We start from the raw sequence: 13,244 nt of genomic DNA, 5'->3' as shown, positions 1-13,244 counted from the left end.
AGCTTTCATTTGACACGCCAACGTTCAAAAAATTTATATTCAGAAAATTATTAAAAATTATCAAAAAATATCAAAATTGTATACATGTCTGCCTGCCAAAAAGAGGCCCAGGCGGTAATTAGTTATTTCCCATGAGGTCTCATCGTACGCAGAGATAAATAGTGCATACGAACTAAACATTTTGAAGTCTCTAAGTTATCCGTATGCGTTAATATCATGAAGCGGACATTCGCACAAAACAAATTGAAACAAATTGAAAGACTTGATTTTGAATATTTTTTTCGAATTTCTATTGGTAATCAAACAAGCGTCAAAGTTAACTCCAAATGTTCAATGTGGACGATTGTGTTTTCCAAAAAGCTCTTTTTCATTTAACAAGTTAAACGGGGCCAATTTGAACATAGTATAAACGACGATATGTAAGTATAATTTTGATCACTTTCCTCATGCGTTCTGAACCCTAGTCATCAACCCCATTTTCGAAATTATGTAGGCGGTATAATTTTAAAGTCCATCATATTCCACATCTTTGAATGTACTGATAAAATCTTCTGCTTTCAAAAAAACATTTTTTCTAGTGATCAGGTAGCATGAATTTAATGAAATGTCATAATTTTATTAAAAGTCAAATGGTTAACAACAACAACGAATGTCATTAAATGGAACTACCTTCTTTTTTGTATCATGCTTTTACCCTTAATTCATAGAGCGAAAATGAGGAAAAACTTATTGCACATATAATTCGTTTACTGGGGTAGTTCAGGGAAAGTTGGAACGACGATATTTGATACTTGCGCCTGGTATATAAAGTTCGGTTTCGCCCGAACTTATACTTCCTTACTTGTTTGTAAGAATAATAATAAAGAAAGAAACCAATGAAGGTAAGTTGAAGTACTGATAACCAAATATATATATACTAGAGTGCCAGTTACTGTCGAAATTCGACAGTTTTTCTAGTTTTTAGGAGCCTTGGAAAGGGTTTCTAACTTAACACGTAGCAAAACTTATACGATACAAATTAACTTACCGGAACATCTGCTTGGAACTAAAGCGAAACTAAATTTTTTTTATCTTAGAAGGTCTTTGGACTTCAGCAGGACTTAGAATTGACCCGATACATTCCACTTTATCGATAAATATTAATGATTTGATACATATCGATAGTTCGATGAATTTCAAAAACACTAAAATCATATAACTCAACAAAATTCGTTAACTCGACCAATTTCAATAACTGTGAAATTCGAGGGCTCGATAAATTTCGATAAATCAAAAATGTAAATTCTTTGGATACCTTTAAAAATTTTTACTTTTGACAGCTCCACAATTTTCAAAAGCTATCGAAAAATTTTGATAACTCATTACACTCTATTAGCACGATAAAATTCGATAAGCAGTGATAAATCGATAAGCTTATATAATCTTGAAATTTCGATTAATGGATATATTTTGAAAATTCCATAAACTTCGATTCGATGAATCAACCAATTTCAGTAGATCAATAATTATCGATAACTCTGTTAGTTGAAAGAACTCCATTCATTACTACAACTCGATAAATTTCGTTAAGTCTATAAATAATGATAATTCAATAAATATCGATAACTTGATACATTTCTTTAACGTGACAAATTTCGATAATCCCACATGTTTTTATAGCTCGATAACTATTCGTAAATTTCGGCAACTAAGTTTCTGTGTCTATAAATTTCGACAACTCAATAAACATTGATCAATTTGAATAATTCGATACGTTGTGATAACTTAATAAGCATGGATAAATTTCGATAATTATAAACTTCGTGGATTCGATAAATTTCGGTAACTTTTATGGAAAATTTCAATTCAGTTACCCTAATTCTTATGTATTTCTCATTGTCTCCATTTTCGCCTTTATCTCCATTTTCGTCTTTATCTTCACTTTTGCCTTCTTTTTTTGTCTTCATCGTTATCACTTGTTTCTCCATCTTCATATTTATCTTTATTTCAAAGTTTAATTTTAAATACGAAGTAAAAACTGCAAAAGAGCTTAAATTGAACAGGTTGCAAAAACAACCATACACAAATATGGAAATTTTTAAACAACGATTTTAAACCAATTTCGAAACTATAAAAACTCTCCTCATCTACAGAATTACCTTTCCAACGGTGTTCTTGGTTTTGAAATCGGTAAATTTACCTTGGTCTTCATCTTTGTTTTTATCTTTCATATCTTTGCTTTTATCCTTTTCTTTATCTATTCACGTAGATGAGATGTGATGACAGTGATAAGATGTGACGTGAATTTACGTCATAAATAGGATGTCATGTCATGTGCTGTCATATCCTGTGATGTCATGTCATATGATGTCATATCATGTGATGCCACGTTATGTAATGCGATGTCATGTCATACGATGTCATATCGTGTGCTGTGAAGTCATGTGATGTCATACTATATAATGTGATGTCATATCATATGATGTCATGTCACGCGATATCGTGCGATGTGATATCATATTATGTGATGTAATATAATGTGATGTCTCATCATATCATGTGATATAATGTGATGTGATGTCATGTAATGTAATCGCATTCCATGTTCCGATTATTAAATCGGTAACCCTGTCGATAACTGTTGCAATAAAAATACCGATAACAATATCCATAAACATATAAAAAAATACAACGATTACAAAATCGATTTATTCATCGATATATAACAATTATCAGTATCAATTATTATACATATCGATAACAATATAAATGCATAAAAAGATAACAAAATCAATTATTTAATCGATTATTATACCGATAACAATATCCATTATTGTATCGATAACAATATCGATTATTATATTGGTTATTATATCGATTACAATAACGGTTATTTAATCAATAACAGTATCGATAACAATATCGATTATTTTATCGATAGCAATATCGAGTTTTATATCGATAACAATATCGATCTACATCCTCATCCTTTTCTTCATATTGATCTTTATTTTTGCATATTCCTCTTCACCTTTACCTTAAAGTGTTTAAATTTACTTTGATCTTCGTTTTTGCCTGTACCTCTAGGCATCTTTGTTTTTGTTTTTATTCTCAAACCGCTAAACCGCTGAGAACTACTTCCATGTGCATTATTCCCATTGAATTTGACAATTTACTCCCAACCAACCAACTGCCGCTAAAGAAGTTTCACTTCATAAATTCAAGAAATGTTCTTACCCTTTCAGTTACCCTAATTCTTATGTATCTGTCATTGTCTTCATTTTCGTCTTTATCTTCACTTTTGCCTTCTTTTTTTTTACTTGGTCGTTATCATTTATTTCTTCATCTTCATATTTATCTTTATTTCAAAGCTTAATTTCAAATGTGTAGTGAAACAACAGGCGAAACATGTCAAATTGAACATATTGCAGCAACATGTATACACAATTCGAAAATGTTTAAACGACGGTTTTGGCCGTAATTTTCAATCAATTGTAAAACCATTAAAACTCTGCTCATCTACGAAAAAATGCCTTTCCAACGGTGTTCTTGGTTTTGAAATCGGTTCGGTAGAATCGCCAAACGAACGGAGAAAAAATTTATGTTAGCATAATAATATATAGATATACTAGCTGTACTCTGCCACGCTTTGCTGTGGCATATTCCTGTTACATAGATGATAAATGATTAACGAAACAAAGCACACGTTTCGTATAAGTTTGATTTTGCAATACTCGTGTGTACACAATATTTTTTCTTTTTTCCATTCTCTACGTAGATATCAAAGCTATCTGGTTTGCCGGCACGCAACATAGATTCGTCCATGTGAGAAGCAATCGGCATATAAATCTAAACCACACTTTTCCAAAGATTGACCTTGAGCGAACGCAAATCGAATTGGGAAATTAAATCTTTTAAATTGAAGTGGTGTATCGGTCGGAATCATGGGAATTCGATTGATGAGGACATCTTCCCCTTTGAAAGGCCACGTTAAAATCTTTGCTTCCACTACGTTCTTCATCAATTTCTTAACTGCATTTGCAGGCTTTTGGCTGATTAATATTCCGCAACATGATAATTGCCACACCTATTTTCAATTTCAGCATGTGGGGTTATCTCTGGAAGATCAATCGTTATTTATTTCCACAACACGTACATATGTATATGTTAGTTCATCACATTGAAAGCTGGATTGAAAACATTATTGAGTTGATAGACATCCTTATTCTTCGCGGCAAGAATAGCTCGAGCTAATCGTGATTCCTATAATTAATCTGAATATCAGGAAACATTCTTTCGATCAGCTCTTCTTTCGATGTTTCTTAGTTACAACAAGTAAAGAAGTATAAGTTCGGGCAAAACCGAACTTTGTATATCTGGCTCAGATATCAAATATCGTCGTTTCAACTTTCCCTGAACTACCTTTGCATAATAAGTAGGGATGTTTACCCGACTTCAAACGTTTCCGATAATATGCACAGTTAGACTTAATGGTATAATTGAACCTAGTTAGTACAAATCGATTAAGTGGTTACCGAGGTACACCTTTGCAGTTATAAAGTGGGCGGTACTACGCCCAATTCCTAAAAGTCTATAGCAGTCTTATTTATTGTTAGGAGATTGTTGTAACTATTAACTTGGAGTAAATTAGCATCCTCATTGAAATATCAAAGTTTTCGTATTTCTGAAATTTACTGTTAAACGGGAAGCGGGTGTAATTTTAGTCCGATTTGAATATTTTTTTTTTATAAAATGCTAACTTTATGCTAAGTGGTTATTGCAATCATCGATTTTAAGTGAATTAGCTCCAGTAAATAGTTACTGATTTATCGCAATTTTCGTGTTTCTGTAAATTACCGTTATATGGCAGGTGGGCGTAATTATTACCCGATTTCAAAGATTTTTAATAGATTTCGTAGCTAGACCCCTCGTACCGAGTCCGGTAGGGATTGGTGAAGCGGCTACTGAGATACAGCATTTCATCATAAGTGGGCGGTGCCACGCCCATTTTTCAAAAATTTCATAATAATATTATTTTTGACCACAATTCTACTCCACATACTAATTTTCAACAAGTTCCATCTAATATTTACTGAAATATCACAGTTTTTGCATTTTTACGAAAATACCGTTATATGTGAAGTGGGCGTGGTTACGCCCATTCTCAATACCAACCTACCTTGGATCAAGGGCAACCTATATATCAAATTTCGTTGAGATATCTCAATTTTTGCTGAAGTTATCGTGTACACGGACAGACGGACGGACGGACAGACAGACATAGCTTAATCGACTTCTCTTTGCATTCAGATCATTTATGTGTATGTTTGTTTATATTTCATTTCATTTTTATTTATTGCGAAAAAACATTAGTACAATAAGATCTACGATCTTTTATAGTACAACAAGTAACAGGAAGTGTCAGAAAAATAAAATAAATAGTGATTCTTTAAACTAAGATTTCTAATAAACATAAGAATAACAATAATGAAAATTCTTAGAACTAAAATTTATAATAAACACAAACTTAAAAATAATGCAATGATTATCCATATTGGCTGAAAAATATATATTTAGATAGCGAAACACATAATTATGCAAAATATATACGGATGGATATATTTGTTTTAACGAAAGTAAGAATATAAAACGAACTTAAAGTTGCTTTTATTTAGACTACTGCGAATGGACATTAGAATAGAGTTCCATGTACGAATAGCATTGACAAAGAATGGCTGTGCGGAGGTTTGATAATTATAACTTGGTATTATCATGTCATTAGTTCGAGCTGACTTTGGGAAAATAAGCTTATCATATAGATAGCTAGGCTCCTTATACATAATAAATCGACAAAGAAAAATGCAGTTTCTGGCTTTCAGATAGTTAGCAATTTCACAGCCTAATAAACTCATTCTCCAACCAGAGATATGGTCAAATTTTGCCAACCCGAACACATAGCGTGTAACATGGTTCAATGTAACATCAATTTTATGAGCGGATTTAGAGCTCAGCTTATTGTAGACTAATTCAGGATAGCAAATGATCGGCATTATTAGTTGCACTGCAAGTTTTTTCCTAACATGAACCGGCGTAAAAGTTGCTGACATTCGTAAATTTCTTAAGATATTATATACTTTGCTAACTATCCACCTCACATGGTCGTCACTCGTTAAGCTAGCGTTAATGATGAACCCGAGGTTAGTCACTTTTGACACGAGCTTAAATATATAAAGGCGGGATATTTGCAAAAGTTATTCGTTTTCTAGATATAGGTAGCACATACGCTTTTCAATATTAAGACATAGCTCATTTCTATATGGATGCTATGTCATTATTTAACCTTGTACAGATTTCCGTTGTTTCCTCATGATTTCCAGACAGATATAGCTGAATGTTATCAGCATATGCATGCATATATACATGCTGGCAAGCAGAAAAGATGTCATTTATGAAGATACTGAATAATAATGGACCCAAGATAGATCCTTGGGGCACACCAGCTAGCAGTGGTTTTAGACCAGAAGCTTTGGAGCCAACTTTCACACACTGGGTTCTACCCGCCAAATAGCTCCGCATGAGACGCGTTGCGGAATGCCCAAAACCAAAATAGTATTTTAACTTCAAGCAAAGTAAGTCATGGTTCACAGAGTCAAAAACTTTGGAGAAGTCAAGTAGGCATAATAAAGTCAATTGGTTTTTGTCAAATGGTACTCTAATGCCATCTAAAATTTTTAAGATAGCCGAGGAGCAGCTATGCTTTGCTCTGAAGCCTGACTGGAGCGGAGACAGCAGGCTAAATTTACCAATATGGGCATGCACTTGTCATCAATGGCTCGAAAACTTTATAGAGTGCGGGTAAAATGCTTATTGGTCGAAAATCACTGGGACTACACGCAGACTTGTTTTTAGCAATTGGTGGCACCGTGGCAACCGTGGGAAACATGAAGTTGTGATACTATGATTGATGACATGGGTGAGAGTAGGCAGAATGTACGGTGCAATTATTTTTATAAATTTAATTGGTATGCTGTCCGCCCCAATTGCATTGGACCTTATTTTATTAATACAAAGTGTCACTTCTACCTCTGACACAGCTTTAAACTCAAAGACTTGACAGGCAGACACAACAGACGAAGGACAGGATGTAAAGCAAGCATTAAAACAAGATGGGGTAACACGATTGACAAAAGCATCATTAAGGTCTTTAGGACTAAGGGAACAATCAGGGCTGTCACTAACATGTATACGAATGTTTTTTAGGTTACACCACAAAACATGATTCGGTAGCGAGGTATCCAACATTTTGCCATAGTACTTCCACTTCTCACGCTTTATTAAGGCCGTAGTCTCATTTCGCACAAGTTTATATGCACGCCAATTGTCCTCAGTGCGGTTCTTTTTCCAGAGAGAATATCTTTTATTACGCCTGACAATCATCACCCGAACCGATTTGTTGAACCAAGGACACGAGGAAGATCCACCATGGTAAGTGCGAGTTGGAACGTGAGTACTATACAGATGTAAAACGATCTCATTCAAAAAGCTCAATTTCTCGTTCACCGAGCTTAGACCCCAGCAAGCAGACCAATTGATACGAGATATGGAACTTAAAAGATTGTTAACGTCTAGTAAACGATAATCTGGTGAAACGGACGGACTAGCTGAAATGCTATGGTTGCCTAAATTAATATCAAATGCACAAAAAAAAGATCGTGGTCCAAGTTAAATGCCATTTGGTCAAACTTGAACACAATGGACGTATCAGATACAATGAAATAATCGAGAAGGCTGGGACAGCAGTTCTGCCATACCTTGTGGGTATGGACACATTAACCACATCTAGACCAACTCCGGAGACATCCTCTAACAAGCGACAGCTATACAAATCACTACATAACAGATTCACATTAAAATCTCCACAAATAACATTGCCATTATAATCAAGAGTGACAGAGGACAACATAGTAAAATATTCATTCACATTAAAGCATTTATGGGGATTATAAACGCAGGACAACAGGACTTTAGAAAATGAACTAGACACTTCAACGCTACCAGATATTCCTGATATCAACCGAGTTTTTAAATACTTTTTACAATACGTAGCGACATCGCCACCCCTCTTGATCTTCCTATCTGATCTATAAAGTGTATAACCCTTTATGTCAAAGTAGGCATATTTTACTTCAGGTCTAAATCAAGTCTCGGATACACAAATGACATCAACACTAGATAATTCGAATACTCCTCTGATCATATCCATTTTTTCATTATTCAAGCTGCGCGCATTAAAGTGAACAACATTGAACCCCTTTTGGCGCCTGCACAAGATGTTCAGCATTGCAAGGCTATTATCTTCAATGCCATTCGCACTTCTATTATTCGCACTCATTTAAAGCAGCAGAGGTAGAAGCAACTTTAAGGCAACAAAAATGAAGACAAAACAAGAAACCAAAACAAAACAAATTGAGTTTCGCTATCTTTACATTACGAAAACAAACAAGAAACAAAACAACAAACATACAATCAAACAAACACATGGGCTTACAACTAGCGAAACTGCTCCAGATCATCTTCGTACAAAATCTTGGTAGGTTGGCTGGCTTTATCATTTGTTGATCTTACATGCACACAACCCCGGAGTGTGAATGCAGACTGCAACTTCCCCTCACGCCGCAGTTTTATGGCCGTTTGCAAGAGCAGCCTATTCTCTTTGGTTAGGCTTTCAAATATATGAAAATTCCCCTGGCTGCCAAGAGGTTGTAGGGGAACAGCAGACTTCATACGCCTGCGATAGTCGCCAAAAGCACGGAGAGTGCGATTGCGATCAAGACGGGAATGAAATTTGATCAAAATCGCACCGTTGAGGCCAGCANCTTCAACGCTACCAGATATTCCTGATATCAACCGAGTTTTTAAATACTTTTTACAATACGTAGCGACATCGCCACCCCTCTTGATCTTCCTATCTGATCTATAAAGTGTATAACCCTTTATGTCAAAGTAGGCATATTTTACTTCAGGTCTAAATCAAGTCTCGGATACACAAATGACATCAACACTAGATAATTCGAATACTCCTCTGATCATATCCATTTTTTCATTATTCAAGCTGCGCGCATTAAAGTGAACAACATTGAACCCCTTTTGGCGCCTGCACAAGATGTTCAGCATTGCAAGGCTATTATCTTCAATGCCATTCGCACTTCTATTATTCGCACTCATTTAAAGCAGCAGAGGTAGAAGCAACTTTAAGGCAACAAAAATGAAGACAAAACAAGAAACCAAAACAAAACAAATTGAGTTTCGCTATCTTTACATTACGAAAACAAACAAGAAACAAAACAACAAACATACAATCAAACAAACACATGGGCTTACAACTAGCGAAACTGCTCCAGATCATCTTCGTACAAAATCTTGGTAGGTTGGCTGGCTTTATCATTTGTTGATCTTACATGCACACAACCCCGGAGTGTGAATGCAGACTGCAACTTCCCCTCACGCCGCAGTTTTATGGCCGTTTGCAAGAGCAGCCTATTCTCTTTGGTTAGGCTTTCAAATATATGAAAATTCCCCTGGCTGCCAAGAGGTTGTAGGGGAACAGCAGACTTCATACGCCTGCGATAGTCGCCAAAAGCACGGAGAGTGCGATTGCGATCAAGACGGGAATGAAATTTGATCAAAATCGCACCGTTGAGGCCAGCAGTGAAGGCCTTGTGCGGAAGATGTCTCTTATCTGAGGAGCCAAAAAGTCGATTGACAGGCAGACCTGGTTGAAAATGCTTTTCATCTATCTCGATTCGTTTTGGCTGTTACAAACAACCGTTATGCGAAGATAATATGTATACCTTTGTGCACAAGTGCGCTCGAGTATAAAAATTATCAGGCAATAAAATTCGTCCTAATCTCTCATTGACTGGCAGCTTTCCGTTCGCTATGTTCAATAATTGTCGCGAGAATACCTTGGCTGATTAACCGCTCTGTAGTGTTATACACATATTCGTTGTCAACTGCAATCGTCTTGCCACAATGTTGAATAATTAAGGTAAGCATTCATCTCGCCCGCTGGTGTCAATCGAGATATTACAAGCAATTTTTGCGTAAAATTTCCTGGGAGTAATATCAATGCATTCCCGAATGGTTGAAAGTTTCTACGCACATGTTGCACCGATCGATCAAGAACCTCAACCTCTATTTTTTTATGTGCCATCGTGCACTCATTCCAAACAATGAGTTTACATTTTTGTAATAAGTACTTCTCCCATACCGGATGTTTTGGAATTATTGTACGTGGCAGTTTCGATGATTTGTATGTTCAGTGGCATCATAAGAGCTAAATGAGGAGTGCTTCCACTTGGTAACAATGTCGCAGATATTCTTGACGATGAGAGCTACGGCTATGTTATTTTTTTTATCGAACCGTTGCAACAATTTTATATTGAATGTTCTCATAGTTCCTCCTGGCGCATCCAAGAAGAAGCCGCTTTAGCCAAGTCCTTCTCCACTTGGTCTCTCCATTTTAGTGGGTGCCCCCTCTTCCTCTGCTACCACCAGCTGATTGCGGGGCGAATGTTTTTAGACCTGGAACGTCTGTTCCCATTCGAACGACATGGCCAAGCCAGCGGAGCCGCTGTAAACCTCATACAGCTCATCGTGTGCGGTACTCACCGTTGCCAACCCGAATACTCCAAGATCCGCCTCATCGGATGTTGTCATTGTCCATTCGTCTGAGCCATATACCAGCATGGACATGATGAAAGACTTATAGAGTTTGTACTCCTAGAGAGAACTTTACTCCCGAATTCCCCACTTAGTCCAAAGTAGCACTTGTTTGCTACAGTAATTTTGCTTTTGTAATTTGGATTTCGATGCCGACATTATTATCAGTGTTATGCTGGTTCCTATCTTAACGAAATTGTCTACTTTCTCGAAATTACAACTGGCAACAGTGACGTAGGTGCCAAGGCGCGAATGCTCTGACTCTTTTTTGATGACAGGAGATACTTCGAGGACAACTCGTTGATCACCAGACACAAACGCTTTGCTTCGATATCCAACTTGGAAAAGGCAGGACATACGCATACGCAAGAAATTACACGCCCTTGTAAAAAATTGTTTGTGAGTGGTTCAGTTCTGCAGATCTTATTATCTTAACATTCGCATCATGCGATCATAAATGCCCTTCTGCTCACTTTTTAATTTGTGAATGTTTAATTGAGCATATAATAGGAGATCACAATAATAATAATAATCATAATCTTCATAATATTATCTAACGTTATTCAAATTGTTCTCGCTGTTTTTTTTTTTAAATTTGGCATAAACCAGAAGCAGCTCATCTAATTTAGCAAGAAAATTTCTGGAAAATGTGGCTATTGTTAGGTTCACTAAGGTAGATTCTTAGATATTTAAAAGTCGGAAAAAGTCAACGCTCAAGCAGGTACATTCTCTTTACTCGCAATATACGTAGTAGGCTATGACGACCGCAAATGAAATTGTATATGATTAAAAGTTAAATGTTTTATAAAGTTAGTTGACAACAATTTTAAGATCTCAGCAAGGATTTGTTCAACACCTTTCATGGGATATTTTTATAGTTTCGTTACGGTTTTTATTATTTTTTCATTTGTATCAGCAGTTTTTTATTATTTTCTTTTTCATTACGAAATTTGTATACCAACTCCTCGTTGATAATATGATCACTTCCTTTGATAAGATTTTGTAAGTTCTTTCTTCACTTAAACTGTTCGGCTTTTGGATAAGAGGAATTTAAAAAAAAAATCTCTGGTAAAGCTTTCCCTAACACTTTTCGTTTCAATTAGTTCCAATATTTGCAGCCTTTACTTTTAGATAGGGCATAATCCTATTAAAACTATTTCTAAATCAAGGTTTCTCAAATGCCTTTAGTTTGGTACCCATATTGTAACATTTCATGTCTTTTATAAACTTGAGTTAAATTTTCAAATAGGTGACAATCCTCCTCAAACATATTTTTGGCTGTAAGCCTTCTTAGAAATCTAAAGTTAATCTAAAGTTTGATACCCTAATTACAATAATTCATTTATTTAATAAGTTTAACTGAGTTTAAGTTTTCAAAGAGGTGGCAATTATCCTCAAAAATTGTCAAGAATCTTTTTTTAACCCCTTTAATTTAATATTTATATTGTAATATATCATTTAACCGATTCGAATGATTGTTGCTTTGTTGGAAAAGTGTTTCCGAGGAGGAGTGCACAAACTTATAAATTGTCCGATATGGGGCGCAGGGATCAAGCAATGCTACAAAATCGCATTGCATCAAACTCGGAATATATATTCGCTACATAAGGATGAATACACCTGCCAAAAATTAGCCCGATAGGTGCCTCTAAAGTAGAGTTATGGTAAATTCAGTTCCATTCAATATGTTCTCATATCTCTATGCATAAATAGGCAAGCATCAATTAATTGGGAACAATTTTCTCCTATGTTTCTTAACCGATTCGAATGATTGTTGCTTTGTTGCAAAGGTGTTTCGGAGGAGGAGTGCAGAAACTTTGAAATTTTCCGATCGGTGGCGCAGGGGTCGGGCTATGCTAAAAAATCGCATTGCTTCAAACTCGGAATATACATATATTCGCTACAAAAGGATAAATACACCTGCCTACCTGATAGGTGCCTCCAAAGTCGAGTTATGGCAAATTCAGTTTCATGCAATATGTTCTCATATATCAATAATATAAATAGGCAAGCATGAATTAATTCTAGGTGGCTCCAAAGTCGAGTTATGGTAAATTCAATTCCATTCAATATGTTCTCATATCTATGTATAAATAGGCAAGCATTAATTAATTGGGAACCATTTTCTCCTATGTTTCTTAACCGATTCGAATGATTGTTGCTTTGTTGGAAAGGTGTATCGGAGGAAGAGTGCACACATTTTTAACTTTTCCGATAGGTGGCGCAGGGGTCAAGCTATGCTTTTGTAACCCGATTTGCTTCAAACTCAGAATATACAGCGTGGCGACGAATAACTGTTACCCAGTTTTTTTTGAGAAATAAAAGGGTCCTTTATAAATTTTGCGAAAAAAGTATTTTATTGTTAATTTTCCACAGATTTTACTTTAGTTGTATTAGTTAGTTTTTAAATTTTAATCCTTATCTACATTTGCCAGCAGTGTAAACTTTGAGAGAAAAGTTCATTTGGCACGCAAGTCTTTTTCAGGTGTATTTTTTCTTAGGCTTTGTATAAAAAAAGTACAAAAAAGAAAAAAACTGTATAA

General features: G+C 35.5%; 1 protein-coding gene across 2 annotated transcripts in view; it reads right to left on the bottom strand.

Annotated features, from left to right (window-relative positions):
* The window catches only part of bru1 (bruno 1), a 518,099-nt gene that overhangs the window by 373,221 nt on the left and 131,634 nt on the right, over window positions 1–13,244 (bottom strand). The gene's annotated exons all lie outside the window — the stretch shown is intronic.

This window comes from Rhagoletis zephyria, unplaced genomic scaffold, assembly GCF_001687245.7.
Source record: "Rhagoletis zephyria isolate East Lansing unplaced genomic scaffold, Rhagoletis_zephyria_1.1 Rzeph_scaffold_00081, whole genome shotgun sequence".
Lineage (NCBI taxonomy): Eukaryota > Metazoa > Arthropoda > Insecta > Diptera > Tephritidae > Rhagoletis > Rhagoletis zephyria.
This window is presented reverse-complemented; position numbering and strand designations above follow the sequence as displayed.